Source organism: Wyeomyia smithii, chromosome 3, assembly GCF_029784165.1.
Source record: "Wyeomyia smithii strain HCP4-BCI-WySm-NY-G18 chromosome 3, ASM2978416v1, whole genome shotgun sequence".
Classification (NCBI taxonomy): domain Eukaryota; kingdom Metazoa; phylum Arthropoda; class Insecta; order Diptera; family Culicidae; genus Wyeomyia; species Wyeomyia smithii.
In genome coordinates, this window is record NC_073696.1 from 194,958,672 (window position 1) to 194,981,545 (window position 22,874).

Sequence of the window (22,874 nt, forward strand, 5' to 3'; positions counted from 1 at the left end):
CTTTTCTAGGGTTGTTTATGAAGGTAATGCCAATGTTTTTTCAATGGTAATTTAACTTTGAACATGAATCAATCAAACTGTAACAATCCGCAACAAGTTCGCATGTGGTGAAAGTAACACTTGTATAGGAAGCAAACCCTCTAAGAACATGTAGTAACACAGGTGATTTCGGAAAGAAAAAAAACATTACAGAACAACAGCAAAGCTAATAGCAATGAAATGTTTTTCCATTAGTCCGGGTTTGCTCATTTACAACAAACTAATGAATGACGAGCAAGAGCGTGAGTTCTTAGGCAAACTGGCCACACACGCTAGGAACTGTGTGAGGCACAGTCGGAGCCAATGAAGCTAGACTACTCACCGCCCGCCACGCCGCCACCGAACATGAACTTGAATTTTATTTATCGCTAATAGATAAAACACGTCCATGCAACCGTCTATTATTACTGCACACCGCGTCACCGCTGTGGCGCACACGGTTAACCATTAAACCAGATTAGAGTCCCCCGAGAAGAGCAACTGTATTGATGGTCAAGGTCACACGGATCGAATGTTGCTACAGATTTTTTATTTTGGCACTGCATGAACCGGTGGCGGTGGACTGGATTAGTGGAAGGCAGGCGCTATCTCACTGATGTCGATTCCGTTACCTTGATCAGTGGTTGTTTTTTTATTGAAAGGCTCGCTAAGAGCAAGCGCACCGGTGAGTTGCCATTTGAGTTGCTATTTTCACAACGCTGGCCGTTGCTATTTTGGATAGCAACCGATTTTCGCACCGGTCGTTGCTAATGGGGATTACCAATTCCACTATTTCTTTTTCACACCGGCAGTTGCCAATTTCTGAAGACCGTCACTAGCCAGCGTTGGCAAAATGTTTGTTTGTGATGTATTTCGCATATTTTTTGCGGATCTAGTAATAACCAAATTATCCGTCAGTCAATCGTTTCCGGAATGATCTACGTTTTTTCTACTTCATAAAATGTTCCCTCTATTTTACGTAACTTTGTTTCCGTTCTCCCAAGTTATCTATAACATAATTCTTTTGCAGATTTTTTTACTTGTGCGTACATAAATTTTTTCATCCTTATATGTTTATTTAAAGTAATCCCGTAAAACTGAGCACGTCTCGCAACGTTGGCTTAAATGACTATTCTACTGAAAGCTGGTGAACTGTCGTTAGTTGTATTCTGTATTTCATACTGTCTCGGTTCCCACAGTTTGCTATTAATATTTGAAAATTTGTCGCCAAAAAGAACTTAAATATAGAACGCGTAAATTGTTTTTGATTATTTGATTGATTCTAGTGATGAAGAAAGTGATTTCGCAAAACAAACTTCCTTATACGCGATTAAGAAAATGGTTTTCGGAAAGATTCGGGGCGACTCTCAGCCTAGTAAATAGCCAAATATTGACCGCCATACGGAGGAAGGTGCCATCCAGCGTTTTAACAACGGTCTATACCGATGACCATTTCCAACGCCGCTTTCGAACGCATCTTAGGTTGTTTTTGAAGATTGAAACAGCGGTAAAGGAGAAAAATGGTTTTTTGTACAACGACCGAACGAAACGGGAAAATAGTTGTAATACTCCCGAACAGATTTGCTTGAACCTTCCAGGTTTATTGAATAATATTGGCGAATATTGTGAGGATTTGAGCTTTCCGCATCGTGTAGGTTGCAGACCAAAATGCCAACCAAAATGGTCATCTCAATAAAAAACCTATACAAAATGTTTACCTGCCCGAAAAAACAGCCTGTGCAAAATTTCAGCTCAATCGAAAATAAAATTGAGTAGTGGTTCACGTCGACACTTGCGTCCTACGACGTGTTTAACAAGCGAGGCAAAACACTTCGTCTTCCGAGGCCGACCAATTGAGTCCGCATTCGAAACACTCATCATCTTCGTAATATTATAACGATCATTCACTATCGAGCACAAAAAAAAACAACAGTTTGACATTTCATCAAATAGCAACGATTCGGCTCGTTGCTATCGCGTTGCCAAATTTAGTAACTCGCTACTACCCGAGATGGGGATTGCTATTTCCCAAACCAACATAGCAACGCCCGGTGCGGTTGCCGCGTTATGGTGGGAGTTGCCAAACTAGCTTTAGAAACTTCAATTTAGCCACTTGTGGGCTTGCTCTAAGTGCCTGCGCTTCACTAGGAAGCGGGTCATTTGAGATTGCAATGAGGAAGCAGTCACGATGACAGTTTAGATCTATTATTCATTAAGCTAGATTTTCCCTGTTCGGACAGTTGAGCGCAAATTTGGGCATTCATAATTGAAGATGTTTGTCTGTATATTTTTTACTTATCCCGTTAAACCGTTGCCCAATTTGTGACTCGTGCACGGTTCACGCCGAACTCGTTGTTGTTTTTTGTTTTCGCTTTTTGGCTGCAGCTAGTGTTATTTGCATTACAAGGCCGTCAGATTGTCGGTGAGACAATGCGGCTTTTCAGGGAAGTTCAACTGATTAATAATCCGCTCGGTTGGAAACTAGCAGAGGTTTTGGTCATTTTGACCCTCCGATTCCTTATGCTTTATTATATGAACTTGGCATGGTCGTCTGACTTGGGACGTGTTGGATGTTTCATATTGCTTAGCAAAAAGGTGTTTAACATTATTTTGAAATTGAGTTACATTAATTATCGTGAATAAATTAACAATTTATGTTGTTGTTGCAAGGAAGAATACCTTCTAACTGGCACACGCTAGTACATCAAATCAAAGAATCATTGATGTTGTTTTTTATAAATTTTAAAGACAGTCATTCGATTTACAGCTCATTTATATGTAGAATAGCCATTAAATTGTCTCGTAGTGCGTAGAGAAGATTTACATATTGAGTATGCATATTAGTTCTACATTATCTTGTTCGACCGGTATCGTAAGCATAGTTCGAATATAACTTTTAATTTACCTGCTGATTATGTAATTTTTATTGATATTATTTTCGATTCTCTACAGGAAATACACTGAGCTCGTTTTTACATAGATTTTATATAAAATATAAATATAAATTTATATAAAATTAGTAAAATTAGTAATCAAATTACAAACTGAGAAACAGAATTGAAGAACTAACAATTGATATTACACTTTTGAACATGTAAAGCTTAGTAAAATTCTGTGTCCAGTATTAAGTGGCTTCAAAGGTCACCAGACCCGACACTTCGGTGATTTTCGGACTGCAAGCTATACGACTTGAGTGCTGTGCATTTTGAACAAATCGTTCGAACCGTAATCAATCATTGGATTTCAGAGACAAGGTATCATTTTTCAATACACTAGTGTGCTGCTAGTAACATTGATCCACAAAACAGAAACGAAGATTGTTTATTTGCTCAAAATGTTAAATTCTACATTCGAAGAGAAGAAGGTTACCAGATAATTTGAAGTTCAAGGTAATATAGTCTCTAGTGTATCATGACCTTAAGGTTCAATTATAGTATTATAGATATATGTTATAGATGCAGAATTCAAAAATTGTTATAATAACAAATTTATGATAAAACTCATATCAAAATCTAATCTCATGTTAAATGGTTTTCACAAATGTTGCTTAGAACCTGTTACTTCTATAAAGGCGTAAAGTAAACTACACATTGTGACGTGACTGTTAATACAATATGCTTATTGAAAAATATTGATTTATGGTTTTCTGTGAGTGGAAACAGTATGGTTGTACTGATAAACTAATAATTTATATGTTGAGTTTATAATTTTGCTTTTTGTTTACTGGTAAAGGGTCGCGGTAAACATTTCAGCCCTGATACAAAACGGCAGATCAAAAATTTCAATATGAAGGTAAAACTTAAAAAAAAAAAATATCAGAAACCATCGGCTGCTCACAGAATATAGTTGAAAATCGGTGAAATACCAAAAGAAATCAGAAACACGTATTTTTCTATTCAATGTCCAGAATGTAAGCAATCTTACAAAGATATTGCCTTATACATGATAAGTTAAAACGCAGATGACATAATAAGCAATGATCACACCTATTATTTTTTCCACCACTATAGATACTTTATGTGTAAAATCGAATTTTCATTTGAATAATCTTAGCGTGGTGTAGTGAAGAAATTAAGTTAAAGTTTTGTTGCTTAGTGCAATAATGTAGAAGGAACAACACATCATTCTGAGCGAGATAAGTAACATTTTTGTGTTGCAGTCTTTTGTTTGTTACGAAGTCGCACGCGCCAAACATTAAACAAAAAACGAGCGATGCTGAGAGCATCGGCGCCTTCTGTTGGCGGATATCTGAGCAAGACAATAGAACTGCCCATGAGAAAATTGCGACCTTTATATTTTTCAAATTCAATATTTTAGGGATTCGAACTTGTGCGCGATTGGCCGGGGTATTGTGTACGCGTTTGGGGATTATTTTCAAGCGTATGATATCCCATATATCACTAACAGTCCCTCCAGAACCGGAATTTCGGTATATGACGAGTATAAGACTAGATTATTAGAACAGCATCGTATGTCGAGACTAGCTTGGAGACTGAAGTGCTAAGTGACGGTGACATATCAACACTATTACATATATTTTAAGCTTTATTTCATTAAAAGAGTGTAATTGCTTCCGCAGTTAAGTGAATATAATTGTAGGAAAATTGTAATCTTACACCTATCTTACTGACTATAAAGTGAGCTAATCGTTGTAATTGAGGATTGCAACGATTTTTGTCGGAACTTATTAATAATTTGGTTTCACATATTTTCCAATGTTTCCACATTAGTAAGCCTGTGTAGTTCATTCGTGCTAGACCAGCGAGGACGCTTCAATATCATTTTCAATAGTTTGTTCTGAATCCTTTGAAGCATCTGCTTTCTGTTGTACAACAACTTTTCCAGATGGGGACTGCATATTAGTCATTCCATGTCAAGTGTCCGAGGAAATGCATCGACCATCTCCGATTTCGACCAAAATTTGTGAGTCGATGTACTTTGGGCGGGAACTTACAAATACAAAGTGTTGTACCGGATGGTGGACACCTCTGCCAATGGGACTGCCTTCACCTTTTGCGAATTTAGCAAAACATTTCTTTTAATTTGCGGATATTTCAGGATCCTGGAGAGCTACAGATGATTTTGACATATCATTTTGAAGTGTTTTAGATGTAAAATCGAACTAAGTGGTTCATTTTTTTCTGCAGTGTTGCCATCATTGCGATTTTTTCAATTTCAAACTTAAATTGCATTTTCTTCGAAACACCCCCCCCCTTCGATTTTAATTCCGAACCCGCCAATGTGTTTAACAGACGATTTTACATATGAATCACTTATCGGCAAAAAAAAAAAAAACAAAATGTAGCGTTTCAGAGATACAACATTTTCAACCTTGCAAGATTTAGGAATTTGGTACGTACACACGAAAACGTTTCTGCATAGAATGCTACAATCGTAATGGTATCCTAGCAGGCGTTTGTGTAATCGAAGAAATGTTTTTTAGAGGAGTAACACAAAAATGTCGTTCTAGACTCATCTTCAGGGAAGGCTACAGGGGGATGTTGGTTACACTATTCATATAAATCTTTTTGTTTCGTTTTTTTTTTTCATTTTATTTTACATCCTCTCGTTATTTAAACCCGTTTCCCAACAGGCAAATGATTATGTTTTTCTTTATTTATGTACTCGATTGCCCAGGTTTGCCAAGATATCGGAATTGTAAACAATGTGCATAAAGTAGTTAGCTAGTCTCTTCAGGCGTGTAGTCATTTTATTCATGAAGATCGTGTGTTCAAATTTGTATCAGTAGAAAACGGTATTGGTTATCACAACAATTTTCATCTCGCGAATGGCACACGCGATGAGATTTTCTAGCTACTCAGAAAATACATTCCAAGTAACAATGAAAACGCTTTAAGGATGTAGCCTTGTTTTTTTATGTTTGCTTGCATTCAAGCCTTCGACTATATTTCGATTAATTGATAGCCATAAAGTGTGTTCCGCAGATATTTTCTACAACTATCATATGCATGAAGTTGTCAGATGGTCTCTCTGATAGCTAAATAATTTTAAACCTGTAGGTTATAGTTGTGGCTTACATAAAAATTGAAAATCGTACTATGGATCGTACGATGGACCCTCCTAGCTGGTCTCGAGGTACGATGCTGGTTCAACAAGCTAGTCGTCATATGTTCGAGTCTCGGCTCGGGGGAAGACTGTTAGTGTCAGAAGAATCGTTGCGCTAGCCTCACAATTGTCCTGTACATTGAACAGTCGGCTGTGTAGCCGGTGTCAAATAAACAGAACAGAAAAAGCCACCTCGGCTCAAATTCTGGATAAGAAGATAAGAAGAAGAAGAATATAGGCAGACGAATGTTGTAATAGGCTTACTTGCTTCATGATATGCTATGTTGTGAGCAAATTAAGATTTTCAGTTAGGATAAAGTATTTTGGATGCGTACGGAGATTTGATTGAAAACAACGTGTGTTTTTGAATGAAAACATGCACCATTTTGAAATGAAATCTGAAATCAACATTTTTTCACGTTATTAACGATGCCACAAGTTGGTTTTGAAAATCAAAAGATAGATAAAAGAAAAATGTACATTTAACAAAAAATAATTAGCCAAATCTAGAACGGCATTTTCGCGTTACATTATTACCATATACGCTTCTACTCTTCTTGGTGGGTTTGAGAAAAGAAACTCTTGGTTTATGGGGAAAAATAATTAATTGTGTTTCTGATGAATTAGGAGAAATCTTCTATTTCTGCAAGGCTTTTTCCTTTTACGGAAATGCTTGTATCGTCACAAAACAGAGATTTCTCACATCCTGGTGGTAAATCAGGAAGATCAGAAGTAAAAATATTATATAAGACTGGGCCCAAGATACTCCCTTGAGGTACACCAGCTCTCACAGGCAATCTATCAAATTTACTATTCAAATAAATAACCTGAAGAGTGCGGTCAGTCAAGAAACTTTGTATCATTTTTGTGATGTAAAGACGAAAACGGAAGTTGGACATTCTAGCTATCAAACCTTTATGCCAAACACTGTCGAATGCTTTTTCTATGTCTAGAAGAGCAGCTACAGTGGAATAAGCTTCAGATTTATTAGTACGAATCATATTAGTTACTCTAAGTAAATGATGAGTAGTCGAATGCCCATGGCGAAATCCAAACTGCTCATTTGCAAAAATTGAATTTTCATTGATATGTGTCATCATTCTATAAAGAATCGGTCTTTCAAAAAGTTTGCTCATAGAAGAGAGTAAACTAATTGGACGATAACTTGATGCTTCAGCTGGATTTTTTTCAGGTTTTAAAATTGGAGTGACTTTGGCATTTTTCCATTTTAAGGGAAAATATGCTTATTCAAAGCATCTGTTAAAAATTCTCACCAAGAAATTTAAAGAGCTTTCGAGAAGTTTTTTGAGGAGGATATATAAAATCCCATTATCTCCCGGTGCTTTCATGTTTTTAATGCGTGATGTCCACGGTCCATAAACATTTGTAGAATTCATATGGGCACTTGTCCACGGAAGGGGAGGGAGGGGGTTCAAAATCGTTAAAAATCTGTCCACGTGGTATGTGGATGGTCCCTAAGCAGCACAAATCATCCAATGCTCCGTCAATGTCAGCACTGTTTTGTAAAACAATTTCACAATTCAAGCTTTCTTCGATCGTGGTACGATATCGATTCCAATTGGCCTTGTGATAATTAAACACAGACCTAGTGGAATTTAACCCGTAAAGACCCGGGACGGAACTTGTTTTTTGAACATGAATTATTTCAGTACAAAATCACAAAACTACGAATTTTTATAAACATTCAAACAACAAAACCGTTCTTCAAATTTTAAGATCTACATTTTTGCGGTGAGGTCTCCTGAATCCATACGCGATGAAATATTTATTTTGGCATGCAAACATTTTGAGAAAAACCAGTTTAAATTCACCAAAGTACGTATTTTCATGGAAACCTTTTTTTTAAGGGGGGGGGGGATTTGTTAGTAGCTTAAGTATTTATGATAAATATTAGTAAATAATGAGTATGTGTGTCCAATCACAAATGGTGACTTCTCAACACTGTTAGAAATTTGTAATTTTAATTGTTAGGATTTGTTTGCTTTCGCAATTAGGACTTATCATTCGTAGGGATTTAAACCTACTTATCAGAAAAGGGGAAGTAAACTTACAACTAATTGCTAACTTATTGGCTATAAAGAGAGCTTATCGTAGCAATTGAGGATTGCAACGATTTTCGAAAATTGTGGATAATTTTATTTGACATAGCTTCTAATGGTTCAACACCAGTAAGTCTATGTAATTCGAGTGTACCAAACCAAGGAAGACGCTTCAAAACCATTTTTAGAATTTTATTCTGAATCCTTTGGAGCGGTTTCTTGTTGAACAGCAACTTGACCAGATCGGTACAGCATAAAGCATTGCTGGTCTAAAAATTTGTTTGTAAATCAAAAGTTTGTTCTTTAAACAAAGTTTAGAATTCCTGTTCATGAGAGGATATAGACATCTCGTATATTTGATGCACTTGGCTTGTATACTTTCAATGTGCTCTTTGAAAATAAGTTTTTTATCGTAAGTTAGTCCCAAGTACTTAACCTTGTCAGACCAACTTTAAATAACCCCATTCATCTTGACAACGTGATTATTGTTTGGCTTGAGGAAAGAAGCCCTAGTCTTATGAGGAAAAATTATCATTTGAGTTTTAGAAGCATTGGGAGAGATTTTCCACTTTTGCAAGTAGGAAGAAAAAATATCTAAACTTTTCTGCAATCGACTGCATATGACACGAAGACTTTTTCCTTTTACGGAATTGCTTGTGTCATCGCAGAACAATGACTTTGTGCTTCCTGGAGGCAAATTAGGAAGATCTGAAGTGAATATGTTGTACAGGACTGGACCCAAGACTGAACCTTGAGGTACACCTGCTCGGACAGGAAATCTATCAGATTATGAATTCTGATAGACAACCTGCAGAGTTCGATCAGTAAGATAATTTTTTAAAATTTTGATTAGGAAAATTGGAAAATTAAAAGTTTGCAATTTCGCAATCAAACCTTTATGTCCAACACTGTCGTATGCTTTTTCTATGTCTAAAAGAGCAGCTCCAGTGGAATAACTTTCAGACTTGTTAGCTCGTATCATATTAGTAACTCTGAGCAATTGATGAGTAGTGGAATGCCCATGGCGGAAACCAAACTGTTCATCTGCAAAAATTGAATTTTCGTTAATGTGTGGCATCATTCTGTTAAGAATAATTCTCTCAAACAGTTTACTTATTGAAGAAAGCAAACTGATTGGTCGATAACTTGAAACTTTAGCTGGGTTCTTATCTGGTTTTAAAATTGGAGTAATTTTTCCATAATTTGGGAAAATATGCAATTTTGAAGCAGCAATTGAAAATTTTCACTAAAAATTCCATTGTGCTCTCAGGGAGGTGTTCGATTAATATATTTTTCATGGAAACCTGATTTTCTCAGTCTCCCACGTTAGGTTTCAACTTAGCTCTTCAATTTTCAAGCTCTATATTTTTAGAGTAACGTCTTCTGAATCCAAAGATGGTGAAAGATTTTTTGATGCTATCCCCAGCTGAATATCATCAAAAGATAAGAAATTTTCATGGGGGAAAACTCGAAAAAAATCGAAATGTGTTAGCGCAACAGTTATCATTTACCCTACAGAATGGGCCTTTTGAGTAGCAGGAGACTTAATTGAAATTATAATACTATCTGATACGGCAAATGAACATTTTATTACTGGAAAACAACAAAATGAAACTTTTTATTCCACAGTAAATCACGAATAACTCAAAATCACATTATTTTAGAGCTATGCAGTCTTCGGCAAAATTTTCCTTCATAAAATTTTCTATCTTTTGATGATATTCAGCTGGGGATAGCATTAGGCTTGATACCCACTTTTATTGATTGAATGTCAAAATGTACTTGAAAAATCTCCTTTCCAAAGGATAGAATTTTTTTTAGGAAAATAAATTGACGATAAACAATCCGAAACAAATATTTCTCTTATAGTTTGGACCCCAAGAAACCTGCATAAAATATAAAAGGTCAATGTTTCATGGAAAATTGAATAACTGGACATGTTTTTGGATTTAACATACGAAAAACCGATTTTTTTCAAAACGGTCATCGGGGTCAGTTGAAGACATCACTTTCTAGAGCTGCCGCCGAACAAAAGTTTGTTTGTTACACTATTTCCTATCATCTGGAGGGTAAGCCCAGACTTGATGCAATTTTGGGACACCCTACTGAACAGGATTATTTGTTTTTAATTTGTTGTTTTCTAGATTTGAAATATTACCTACAGACACACTAGCTACAGGAAGTTATTTGTATTTGTATTTGTATTTGTATTTGAATAATCCATCTGACAATAAATAGTCTTAATGAATAAATAAACTAGCTAATCACATTTCTAACTCTATTTACAAATAATCGGGTTGGTTCGTCAAATTCAAAGTGCTCTTCAACATCAATAAAGCTACGAACACACGCTGTGAACGGTTCATTATTTCCAAACAAGGTACGGTGATAAGTTGGTTGCAATAACGTCGTGTTTCGAAGGGATCTGTTTGGGATACGAAAATTCACCATTTGGAGAAGTCCAGGGGCATCAATTTCCCCATTTAAGAGCTTAGCGATAAACAGAGATTGCTGTAACTTCCTTCGACGTTCAAGAGTATCCAATCCAAGTAGCCGGCACCTATCATAATATGAAGGTAAACTGTCGGGGTTACGCCAGGGTAAGTTTTTTAGGGCCAAGCGAATAAACCGTTTTTGAACCCGTTCAATCCTAAGGCTCCAAGTAATCTGGTAAGGATGCCATATAATGACTGCACATTTTAGAATTGGACGTACAAGTGCGCAGTACAAAAACTTCCAACAATGTGGGTCAGAAAAGTCCTTAGCAACCTTGGATACAAATCCCAATTGTCGTGTAGCTTTCGATATCAGTCCAGAACGGTGCAGATCAAAGGTCATTTTTGAGTCCAATAAAATTCCCGAATAAGTCACTTTACTAACTCGTAATACGTACGATTTGTAGAGACAAGAATTCGAAAACCTATATGCCTTACTAGCTTGCTGAAACCTTGTTTGGTTACCAGAAGTTCTACGTCGTCGTAGGTTCCGTTGACAAGCGTTGCGCACACGTTTCAATGCTCGTAAGCGATAAGTGCTCCAGACGGGTGAAACAGGGGGTCGTATCCGCGGAACATTCGCAACTAGCCAATTGTTCAAAATAGAACAAAACATTTCTGCCATTTCGTCAACATCGTTCGTAAAAATCGTATTCCAGTTAACCGTAGTCAAATACTGCGAAAGGGCCTCAAAATCGATCCTACGGAAGTTCAAAGGCCGTTCATTTCGTCTATCAGCTGATCCCTCACACACAACTTGCACGGGAAGAGATATTTCAAGCGGGGGATGGTGCGAGTCAACGGATAGAAACGGAGTCGAGCAGATATACACAGCAGCCTCACAATTTGGCGAACAAAAAACTAAGTCAAGAATCCGATTGAGAGCGTTGCATATAAGGTTCCTTCGGTGAAGGCACAAATAATTCATGCCATCAAAAAGAGTGCTGCTAGCCGCCGGTAGCTGAGAAGAATCGCATTCAATACTATTATCTATCGAGTTCCATCGCATACGAGCTTGGTTAAAATATCGTTGCGAAACAGCGATCAAAACACCACCAAAACGGACTTTGTTGCTGTTATCTGAAATCCGATCACAACGAAATACATTGAAGCCTGCACCAAATAGTTGCTGCGAGGTAATACAGTTGTCAAGTCCTGTCTCGGTCATTATGATCACGTCATAGGTCATTATGGTGATGCCTGAACAGTATTGAAAGTTTTTGATTCCCCACATGAATATTATCGATAACAGGTTGTTTTGAATACCTACGCTGTCTGGAATTTCTTCCAATAATTTTTGACCTAACAGGACAATCAAAGAAATTTGATTTGTGTTGACCCCCACAATTTACACATTTACACAATTGTCAATGGTCTCTTTCACAGGACAGATGTCCTTTGTGTGAGATGAGTCACCATAAATCATGCATTTTGTTGTCATATGGCAGTTGCGAGTTCCATGGCTATAGGCTTGACATCTCCGGCATTGAGTGAAATTATGGATGCCTCCATGTCTCTAAAAGTTTTCCCACTTTATTCCAACATTGAATAAAACACGTGCTTTTTCTAAAAAAAATAAATTACTCACTTTGGTACGATCAAAATGTACCAAGTAATTTTCCTGGTGTATTCCGGTATTATTTTTTTTTTGCATTTGACTTGCGTTTCATGAAAATTACTTAGTTGGGGGAAAACCAAGTAATTCTGCCAAACAATCTTTTATTTCAAAAATAGTTTGACATTTGAGAGACCTTCCAAAACAGCCTCAAACGGTCTCTCGTCTTTGGCATCATAGGTATAAAATTTGTACATCTTTTGAGTCAAATACTGTAAAAGATGTTTATTGCCATCAAAAGATTCGGCCAAAATACGAATTTCGTCTCGGCGGCCAATTTGAAAATTAATTTTCAAATCAGAAAAAAGTAATGAAAGTTCTGAACGAAAAACTTTAAAATTTGCAACGATTACCACGATAGGTGGAAAAAATGAAAAGTTATCCAGCGGTATTGGGATCTGGATTTGAACGTCAGTGTACTCTGGGGATCTGGTTTTCTTTCTATACCTACACTATTTCCTCCTCATTTAAACTATTGCAGATGCGTGACTTCGAACAACGGAACTTTCTGGCTGTTTTTCTCTGACTTACCGAATCCATGTTGTGTGGAGAGCGGAGAGTGTTCTTATTTGTTTTCTCCGTTTGACGGCCGCTACCTCTCGTCCGGATTACTCTCATGGAATCCAGGATACGGATACGAAGTATACGTTGGATAATGGTACATTTTCACTCTCAATATTATCCATTGTGTACTTTTTTCCACAATCTTCGTTTGCTTGGAAAAATTGTAAAATGCGTGCGCGTAGTTCCTCTTGTTTGGACGAAATTTTGAACACGGCTGAACAAATTAGAGTGAAATAGAATGTGTAAAAATTTTCTAAAGGGAGTAAGGATTCAATCACGTAAGGTAATATTTTTCGGCGAAAGTTCTTGTTCTTTTAGAAAAGTCTTGGAACTATTCTCATTTTTTAACAAAGTAGTGGCTTGCTAACCAAACACATGAAGAAGGTTGCGTTGCAGCCAAGATTTCCGATAGAAGTTTTCTGGGTGAGCCCAGTACGAACACTCTAAACCGTCAACAGTTTGAATAATCGAATATTTGCTCATTTAATTGCTACTGTCGCGCTAATTCTATGATTGGCTGTTATTAGAAGAAGTGCGACGAAACGCGCAAAGATAATTAAATTTCCCCGTGAATTTGTCGCCTGCGGGTAAAGCGAGCTGAAGTGTTGATCATTGAGCTATGTTCGCGAGAAAAAAAAACTAAACTCCATCCAGACAATCAAGGGGTCATAACTGCTTGAACTTGCATTGGATCAATTATCTGAAACTGATACCAACCAAACAGCTTTATTATCTCCTCCATTAATTGATCATAATCATATAGTAGAGCGCCGACAGACTCGACATTTTGTTGTCATTCACAGCGCGCTAGCTGTTTCCGTTTACTGTCGATTGCCTTGGTACTGTATTAGGGAGGAAAACAAATTGACCATCGGGCAGAAGTAACCTGCCTGCTAGGTAAACCGCATCAAAAATATAACCACGAAAATTTTCACATATGCTATGCTTCGCGTTTAGATGTAATGTTTCATGCTCTAATTATTAAACCGATCTTCAACCTGGTCGGTTTGACGAGTCATTATCTTTCGCAGCCAAGGTCGCTGAAGCTAGGTGAAAATACGGATTAACGTATGTATGCGGTTATGGGCATCCACTCAAAAGTAGATTTGCAAAAATGTAGCATTAACCCAAAATGTTAACGCAATGATAAACACAAGTTGCTGGATATCAAATCGTGCCATAAATTTTGGCTCAATTTTACCAACCTACCAGTCTAGTTCGATAAATTCCGATCGTAATTGCGATTGAGTATTACTTTTGTGCACCGAGGCGAGGGCTTGCCAGAAAGATTGACGAACCCAGCGGCGAATTTAACTAAACAAGTTTCATACGCCAGCCGATCCCGTCTACCGAACGTCTCAGAACGAAGGGTTGTAAATTATTCGCAAAGGCCAATGCACGTGCGTTGAGAGGATATCATTGCACAACACTGCATCGCACTTTCAATTTCAAGTTTAACCATGTAGGTCAACTGCATCAGGCATATAGGGGGAACGACTGGTTCGTGCACATAACAGTACAAACTGGTTAACAATGAATGTAAAAGGAATGAAACTGCTGCTAAGTGACACAACAATGTAATGGTACTGATTGTATTATTACAATATTGCATTTATTCAAAGATATAGTTTTAAAAAAGTTGAAAGCTATCAAATATTGCGTAAAATTGTAGAGTCTTTAAACCTCAAGTCTCAAGGCCTTTTGGCAGATGCATTCTTAATTGGAAGTTCAACCTGTAACCAATTTGCATATTCCACGGCTTGGATACCAATTTGTATCTCCTTCTTTTCACGCTGATGTTATTAACGGATGTCTGAACGACCTTGATCAGAGTCCGAAGTTGCATGCCAACGGAAAACAACGCAAATGAAGCGTCGGAACCGTCCACGGAACTGGTTTTGGTTTGAGACAATAAAAAAATGCACAGTCTGCAGGGTGACATTTTTACAGGCCCACCTGGCTGCAATTTAGGGCTCACCTAAATTGTGTCGAACGAATGAAAACTGCTTCTTACACTGTTTTGAGAAGGGTGAAGGTTATGTTAAAAAGAATTTCAAAACTTAATACAACAGGTTTAGTTGAGGAAACATAATCAAGGGAACCGGCCGGCTAAGATTTTTTAATCTCCACAAATCATTCATCGAAGGTGAACATCGCGCTGTAAAGAATTGGTTGCTACGTTTATTGACCGTAGAAGTGTATGCCTACGTGACGTTTTGTTCAAAACAACACGACTTTAACGATAAGATTCTACGGGTCGCTCTGCGACCAAAACATAGTCATATTTTCCAATCCTCGAATTGGCAATAATAATGCGTGTAATGAATCTTGATGATCTTCATCAAGATAAATTGCAGTCATCTATTTCGAAGCCACGAATGCAATAGTGTAGTTTCTTCACGTAGCCTTTAGCCGGCTATCTCGAGTACCACGTACTTTGGCAGGTATCTTATTTGCATATTCAGTGATTTCCATCGGAACAAGTGTTGATCCTCACACTGACATTGATTACAGCCAGTGCAGCGTAATCGAATGGTGTGCAAAGTTAAGGTCAGACTAGTTTGAGTGAGCAATCAACATTCTAGCTGAAAGCCGACAGGTACAGCCTCAACAAAGGTACCGAGATGTAAACGAAAGTGAGATCATTTATTTAAAACGCGGATCATTTGAAAATACTACAAGGAATATAGCCCTAGGGGTTGTTATTTGAATTGATAACGTGGGATCAAACACTGTATATAAAGGAATTTTTACTTACAAAAGATGCGGAGCCCGCATTTATTTTTGTTCTTCCTGAGCCTTCCTTTTTACGTGGGACTACGTCTTTGCTTTCTATACTGGGTACATTCTGTGAAATTGGAAATGAAACTGGTAAATGTTTCGTCAGATTTCAAACGAAATAACAGCATAACAATAACTAATATGTTGCAGGAAAGACAAAATGTTGGACAATTTTGTAATGATAACTAGCATTATTATTTCATTGCTCATTGGTAAAAATCGATAAAAAATCATTTTCAATGTTTTCTTCACCTATCCAGATGCTGCTACCATTGTTATACTTGTACGTTCTTCTGTCCTTCCTGAGACAATCTTCCGGCCAAGATGTACTGGACACGCTTTTGGGTGGAATGTTCTTCTGGAATGAATCGATCGATCGTATTCCGGACACCAAGCGCTTTCATAAGCAGTACGATTTCATTGTGATTGGTGCCGGCTCGGCTGGTTCGGTGGTGGCTAATCGTTTGTCCGAGATAGAGGACTGGAACGTTCTTCTGCTGGAGGCAGGCAAGGATGAAAACATACTGACGGACGTTCCACTGACTGCAGGCCTGACGAGCATCACAGGTTAGTGTTCTCAAGTGCTGTAACTGTCATGGTAATTATAGTAATAAAACCTATCATAGTTTTTTAGAATCAATGGAAAAGGCACTCGGAAACTGTTTGTTATTTAGTTTGATCGTTTTTGTAGTGTGATCTTCAACTGTTTCATCCAGCTAATTATTAGAAGTGAATGGTCCTTGAAAGCAGGTGTCGACGAGTGCAACAACAGGCACCTTCGCGAAACGAAGGTACGATTTTAGATTGTTGCTTCTGGACACAAGTGGGTAATTTATTACAGGCGAGGTTGTCAAAACATACCCAGATGGGTAAAACAATATTTCTATTCTAGCGCCAAATAAAAAAATATTAAGCTAGTAGAGACGTCGTAAGGATTTTATTCACTCTTTTAATTCTGTATGTTGATATGTTCGATCACCTATACTTCAATTGAATTGAAGGTGATATTTTTAATGAATCGTTACGTATAATATTTATAACTGGCTTTAAAGACGATTAAATTAAATCTTTGAACGAGGTTTAAATAAGAAATACAACAACTTTTAACTACTGTGTTGTTGTAAGCATAATAAATTAAGCAGAGTCATATACGTGATAACGAAACAAATATAATCCAATAATAAAATCGAAACAATTATGAAAATTTTCAAAAAGTAGTCGAAGTTCGCCTCTCGGTAATTTAAAGTTTTCTCGTAACGAAATTATTACTTGATTACTTTTTTATATTAATTGGTTTCAATCTTGACGGAGTTTCCTTTAACAGAGAAGTTTTCATGTTTATGTATTTTTGAGCTGTTAGGGTAACTCGCACCATTAACCCGTAGAGGCAGACAGACTACCCGACGAGAGCTGGTTTGAAACTTCTATATATAGCAGCAAATGCTCACAACGGTTCTAGCGATCGTTGGGTCTAGAAATTAAACGGAGGAAACTACTGCTCGAAAACAGTTGTAGTGCTTCAACGAAAAGGCTATTTTTAGAATCCCGTTTCGTGGTATTCGTGCGCCAAATGTATACACCCTTCGCGATGCAGCACGAGGCTGCGCACTACGGCGAGAGAAGCATAAATAAATGCTGTGTGAGGCGCGTGTCCAACCCCACCGTACCGTGATCGACAGCAATAAATTACCGTCCGGAGTCGATTTTCGGAATGTTGTATGGCTAATAAATTTAATTTCGCTAAGATCAGTGCTATCTTGGCTTTGAGGATTGAAAAATATGATGGGTGTGCTGATACTTGAGTATGCTATTTGTACTATAAAATTCACAGACCAGGCTGTAATTGCTACCTTAGCGTAAATGGAACTGCACCAGTGTGACTCATACAGGTGCTAGAGCCACACTCTAGTTATACACTCACATCAGCGAACTACCGGCTAGCGGTTTCATTCATGCTTTTTGTGCTTTGTTCTCTCAATGAGTTGCTATGAACTTGTCGCTTGGTAGATGCAAGTACAGACATCGTACATTTTGTGTGGACTACGAGATTTATGCGGTCTGTCGCAGTAATATTAACAACAAACTAGAGAACTCGGTTCTGATTTAGTGAGAATTCATGTTATGATGGAAAAGTTTAGAGAGATCAATTGCAGACTTATTAACAGTTTGTAGACTTCAAGGCAGTGTACGATTTCGTTAAGTGCAGTTAGGTTTGTCAAATCATGGATTCAGAACAATCATTGAGTTGGTGTTTGATGATCTCTATTCAAAGATCATGAAGGTATGAATAGCATAGCGTAGCATATCTCCCGTGTGCTGCCCGCGATGGATCATAATCAGGTGAAGTTACACAAAGAACGATTGAAATACTGCTTGGAAGTAGCAAATCATTCTCAGAGTGCAACTCCTAGTGATTCAACGTTTTAAACGGTCAGTAACGAAGCTGACCACGTCCAATGCAGATCGATTGAGGAAGTGATTAGAAGAATGTTGGTTGGACACTTGCAGCAATTAGAGACCGAGGAACGCTCTGCATCATCTTTAACTCTAGAAAGATAATCTTATTTTGGCGTTGAATTGATACATGAATTTCAAATCATTTAAAATGCAAGTTTTTGTTTACAATTTAATAATGAGTGATCTTTACGGTTTTAACACATCGATACATAACAGATACCAGATTTCGGTTTTTTGAAAAACTAGAACATTTTCGAACTATTTGAAAAACAAGATGGCAATGTCACTAAAAGCGAAAAGTCAAATTGACGCAGACTATCTTTCCAGGGTTAAGTGCATCCATGGAAGGAGTGGAAATGAACTGATCTGGATCCACTAATTTGGAACCGTGTCATAAACTTAGCATCATTTTTTTTCCTAATATATCGTTTATTTGACACGGCACTAATACAATTTAATGTTTAACGGCGCCAATTATATCTGGTGACTTAAAAACTAAAAGAAAATTTTTTATCCTCGCTGCCGACTACGAGCTGAAATTAAGTCTAACTTAAAACTAGCATGAATTTCCACTACACTTTTCACTTTTTATTCACTTTCACTATTTAATTCTATCACTTTTCACTTGCAAATACGTATTTCGGCACTGACATAGTGCCTTCGTCAGTGCTTATTTGGACTGTGGAGCAAATAGCGAAACCCCAAGAATTTTATACCTAATTAGGTAAACGACTGGGGCAAATTTTAACTCAGAAAACGTAAACAACTTGAGTTAGGTAGAGAAATGTGCGGCCTGGTGATCCATGCCTTGTCGGGGAGTTTTCGGTAGAAATTTAAAAAGCCAAGAGAAATGATTACCCTGATCTCTGTTAAGGAGGGTAGCTGGGTTTTGTTTGAAAATTTCTAAACTTTCTGCGACATCTAATTTCCAAGGGGATGTTACTGATCGAACTAGACTAATGTTGTCGGTAGTCATAGCGTGATCTTCATGAAATATATGTTCGGCTATTTTGGATCTGAAATGGTGAATTATTCCTTTTTCTGAGTCTTTCTTAGCCTTTACAAGTTCTGAAGTATGTTCCTTAAACCGGATGTCTGATAGAATTAAATAGTGAAAGTGAATAAAAAGTGAAAAGTGTAGTGAAAATTTTTCTATCAAGACGCTCGAACATAAGTGAATAAATTTGAGCATGAATTTTTCAATCAGTGTTTTGTTGTTGAATGGTCGTCTGATGCTCTTCGAATGGCCGATGTCATGAACTGGGGCAGGGGACATAAGCCGAGACATCACGCAAATGAAATCTCGACCTAAATCCAACCCCTTGAACCACGGGTTCGTCGATACTTTGGGTATAATGGAATGTAACGTCGATACTTTGGGTAGATTGGAATGTCAAGACCTCACATTTGATAAGAATGCGAGAAGACAGGCTCCAGAAGCGGGTTTTCAATGGTAGAACTCCAGCTAAGACCTCCAAACTCATCGTATGGGTCGATTGCATGCAACCTAAGGCGATACGCAAACAACGATATTGTATTCGCTCCAGTTTGATCAAATGTGTGTTTGCTGCGGAGCGGAAGCAGAAACACCCGTAGTCAATAACAGACAATATCGTTGTTTGGTAAAGTCTTATAAGGTCTCCTGGATGGACTCCCCACCATTGTCCGGTTATTGTGCGAAGAAAATTCACTCTTTGTTGACATTTTTTATCAGATACCTCACGTGGCAGCCCCAGGTGCCTTTAGAGTCGAACCAGACACCAAGATATTTGTGTACCAAAATCTGAGAAATCGTTTTACCCATTAATTGTGTTTGAAGCTGAGCAGGTTCATGCTTCCTTGAAAAAACTACTATCTCAGTCTTCTCCGGAGAGAATTCGATACCTAGCTGTAAAGCCCAAGTGGACAAATTGTCCAAGGTATCTTGCAATGGTCCTTGCAAATCGGCAGCTTTGGCTCCTGTAACAGAGATTACACTGTCGTCTGCAAGTTGTCTTATCGTGCATGAATTTGCCAGACATTCGTCGATGTCATTTACATAAAAGTTGTAAAGAAGGGGGCTTAAACATGAGCCCTGGGGAAGACCCATGTAGCTAATTCGAAAAGTTGCCAAATCGCCATGCGTAAAATGCATATGCTTTTCGGACAACAAATTGTGCAAAAAATTGTTTAAAATTGGAGAAAATCCTTGTCGGTGAAGTTTACCCGAAAGAATGTCAATAGAAACGGAATCAAAAGCCCCCTTAATGTCCAAGAACGCAGACGCCATTTGTTCTTTGCGAGCATACGCCAGCTGAATATCTGTTGAAAGCAACGCAAGACAATCATTCGTCCCTTTGGCACGACGGAAGCCAAACTGAGTATCTGATAGTAGACCATTTGATTCGACCCAATGGTCTAAACGACGGAGTATCATTTTTTCCATCAATTTCCGGATACAGGATAGCATTGCAATCGGCCTATAAGAGTTGTGATCAGAAGCTGGTTTCCCTGGTTTTTGGATGGCGATAACCTTCACTTGTCTCCAATCCTGCGGCACAATGTTTTGCTCCAGGAACTTATTGAATAAGTTCAACAAGCGCCTCTTGGCATTGCCGGGTAGATTCTTCAACAAGTTGAATTTGATTCTATCTAACCCAGGCGCGTTATTATTACAGGACAGGAGGGCAACTGAAAATTCTGCCATCGTAAAAGGTGATTCTACCGCGTCGTGGCCCGGAGACGCATCGCGAACAAAGTTTTGCGCAGGAACACAGTCCGGACATACTTTCCTGGCAAAATCAAATATCCACCGACTTGAAGACTCCTCGCTTTCGTTGACCGTTACGCGATTCCGCATTTTTCGGGCTGTGTTTCAAAGAGTGCTCATCGATGTCTCTCTCGACGTCTCGTTAACGAACCGACGCCAATATCCGCGTTTCTTTGCTTTAGCTAGGCTTTTAAGCTCCGAGTACCGTATATAGTCGTCGGGTATACCTCCCTTCTGGAAGGCCAAAAACGCGTCGGATCTTTGCGTGTAGACATCGGAGCACTCTTGGTCCCACCACGGAGTGGGAGGCCGTTCTTTGATCGTTACGCCGGGATATTTCTTCGTTTGGGCTTGCAACGCGGCGTCGAGAATCAAGCCCGCGAGGAGGTTGTATTCTTCAAGTGGTGGATGATGTTGAATCGACTCGACCGCTTTGGAAATCATTTCCTCGTATAACTTCCAATCGACATTCCGTGTGAGGTCATACGGAATGTCAATTGATCGCATGCGAGTTGACCCGTTAGTAATTGAAATAAGAATAGGCAAATGGTCGCTACCGTGAGGATCGAGGATTACCTTCCATGTGCAATCCAACCGTAGCGACGTCGAACATAAGGATAGATCCAAAGCGCTTGGGCGCGCTGGAGGTTTCGGGATACGTGTCATTTCACCGTTGTTCAAAATAGTCATGTCGAAGTCATCGCAAAGGTTATAGATTAAAGAGGAGCGGTTATCATTGTAAGGGGAACCCCAAGCCACACCATGAGAGTTGAAGTCTCCCAAAATCAAACGTGGCGAGGGAAGAAGTTCTATTAAATCAAAAAGCAGCCGTTGCCCAACCTGTGCTCTGGGAGGAATATATATATATATATATATATATATATATATATATATATATATATATATATATATATATATATATATATATATATATATATATATATATATATATATATATATATATATATATATATATATATATATATATATATATATATATATATATATATATATATATATATATATATATATATATATATATATATATATATATATATATATATATATATATATATATATATATATATATATATATATATATATATATATATATATATATATATATATATATATATATATTTAGGCAATACAAAGCTCTTTACCTTGTATTGTCATTTGACATGCAACAACTTCGATGCCTGGAATCGAGGGGAGGTTAATACGATAGAAAGAATAACACTTTTTAATCCCTAGAAGTACTCCTCCATATGGGGTGTCTCGATCAAGGCGAATAATATTAAAATCATGGAAGTTGAGATCAATATTTGAAGTAAGCCAAGTTTCACAAAGGGAAAATGCATCGCCTTTGTTTTTATTATCAAACTTTAAACGAATCAATTTTTGGTAAAATACTTCTACAATTCCACTGTAAGACAGAGATAGAATCCTTCAGATTAGCAGATGAATTAGGCATCAAAGGATACGATCGCTGCAAGGAGGGGCCATTGAGCGGTCAACTGCTTCAAAAATGTTCTAACTGTTGGGAGGAATGCTGTAAGAAAAACTTTTATTGGATCGGGTACATTGAAAGTTTCAAAAATCCAGTCCACAATGTCAGAAAATTTCACCAGTCCAGCATTTGATTTTTCAACTGGATGTGCAAAAGGAACAACTGGGGTTTTAGATGTTCCAGGAAGTGCTGGGAACTCCTTCTGGGACTTTAAATTTGCAAGCCCAGGAGGAGTTTGCTTCGGTTTTTCCGCTGCACTTTTGGGTTTGTTTGTACCATTCACTTCACTTCGGGAAATCTTTGGACCTTTTCGGGGAAGTTTAGGAGAGGAACTAGTTTTCCTCTTTCTAGACTCCCCAGGATTGGCATAGGATGTTCCCGCTGGTGAATCGTCAGAATCGGTTTCATCGGAGGACAACAGATCGAAGGGGTTCGAAGTAACGGGAGAAGTGGTAACGGTCTTCTTCAGCATGTCAGCGTAGGAACGCTTTGAACGCTCTTTGAGAGACCGTTTTATTTTATCTCTGCGCTGCATGTACACCGCACATGTCGAGAGCTC

General features: G+C 37.9%; 1 pseudogene; it reads left to right on the forward strand.

Annotated features, from left to right (window-relative positions):
- The first annotated feature begins 12,976 nt into the window (after positions 1 to 12,976).
- LOC129731138 (uncharacterized) overlaps positions 12,977 to 22,874 on the forward strand; it is a 30,936-nt pseudogene continuing 21,038 nt past the window's right edge.